The sequence below is a fragment of the Miscanthus floridulus genome, chromosome 17 (assembly GCF_019320115.1).
Source record: "Miscanthus floridulus cultivar M001 chromosome 17, ASM1932011v1, whole genome shotgun sequence".
Taxonomy (NCBI): domain Eukaryota; kingdom Viridiplantae; phylum Streptophyta; class Magnoliopsida; order Poales; family Poaceae; genus Miscanthus; species Miscanthus floridulus.
The window spans coordinates 44218980-44220775 of NC_089596.1; the positions used below are offsets into that span (position 1 = coordinate 44218980).

The following is a 1796-nucleotide window of genomic DNA, read 5'->3' on the forward strand; positions in this document are numbered from 1 at the left end:
TCAAAACCACCAAAGGGTGGAAAGATTGGTACTTGAGGGTCAACAGGCCGATGCAAGTACACTGGGCAGAACAGAAGCTAGATCAATGCATTAGGCTATCTATTGTCGATATGCAAAATAACGAGTCGATGATGATTGCAGCTGCTTACTTCTGGTTAGATACAACAAACACTTTCATGTTTGGACATGGCCCAGCTACTCCCACACTTGCCGATATCTACATGCTCACTGGCTTGGACATTTCAACTACCGATGAAGGCTCCATCTATGACAGAAAATCTGAATATAGGGTGAATACCTGCAACATCGGCGGTTGGACAGGATACATTCAAGAATGCCAGAGGACCGGGACAGTTAACCAGAGGGAACATGCCACATTCTTGAATATGTGGTTAGAAAATTTTATCTTCTGCGGTCGATCAGTAGGACCAACCAATGCCTTCCTCCCCGTGGCTGAACTCTTGGCCAATGGTGTAAGGTTCCCTCTTGGCCGATACCTTCTGAGCTCCACTTATCATCTTCTTCATCAAGTGTCTCAGAAACTTTTGCTTGGTGAACCCATCAGCAACTTAGGAGGCCCGTGGTGGTTTATCAACATGTGGCTGAATGCCCATATGCACAAGCATTTGCAATGGGACTTCTTTGCCCAACAATTCCCATGAGAAATTACTAAAGACCACGTGCTTGGGGATGAGGAATCGGCAACACGCTCACCCCTCAATTTTGGTGAAGCCATAATTGTCCTCCCTAGAACAGAGGCCAATGAAGACCAGATCGGCAGATTCTTCCAAAGCTTCTACAATGGTCTTTCTCGTGATCATAGGGCCTGGGTACCTTATATCGACGAAGAAAACAGACTCCCCCTTCTTTTCAACTTTGCCGATGACACTCTGAATCAGGATAATGAACTCATGATGGCCATCATTACTCCTAGGGCAATCCCAGTAAACACATTCGGTAGCGGGAAAAACACCAATATCACGTATGAATTTTACAATCCATCGGTAGTATCCCGTCAATTGGCTTTTGGGCAACTGCCAATCAAACTTTGTTTTGCCGATGTGATCAAACCCAGAGAAACAATCACCTACGGAACTGATTGGAGTAGGGTAGTGCGACTTTCCCCCGATGCCAATACTATAGATGTCGATATATCCAACTGGATGCCAGTATCTTTCATCATCGAATCATATAAGCAATGGTGGCGAGAGTGGAAGGAACAATTGTTTGCAACATCTGCTCACTCATATCGGCACATGATCGACCCTAAATACGCCATTCCTGATGACGCAGTAAGTTTCTTTTAACTCCCTTCTGCTTTTTCCTTTCATATATCGGTAACTAACTTTCTCATGACAGGTTAACAACCCAGCACCATCTATGAGCATAAGTGGGAAATCCTTCAATCTTCAGCCTGTTTCCCCGATATCACCGATCGGCTACAACGCCCCCACCTTAGCTGCTTTGACTCACCAGAAGACCCATGCCAAGACCATCACCTCCAAGTCCAAATTGGCTACAGCTAGGGCCACTCCATCGGCTGCTGCTACAACCCTAATCAAGGCATTCAAGGTAACAACCCTGTTTATTTCTACTCATGCCGATCATAGACTGTATTAACATTAATCATCAGGGTGTAAGAGCCGCTGCTGGATCGTCATCAGCAATTCCTCCGACATCAAGCACCACTACCTCTAACAAACCTTCAGAGGTATTCCTTCGATTTTACATTTTATCTGTTAAATATCATACCTTACACTTGTTTTGCAACAACAAATGGGTACATCGGCAAGCGT

At 45.0% G+C, this 1796-nt stretch overlaps 1 pseudogene; it reads left to right on the top strand.

The window, feature by feature from the left end:
• Window positions 1-221: 221 nt before the first annotated feature.
• Window positions 222-1470, top strand: LOC136518857 (uncharacterized; annotated as a pseudogene).
• Window positions 1471-1796: the final 326 nt, after the last annotated feature.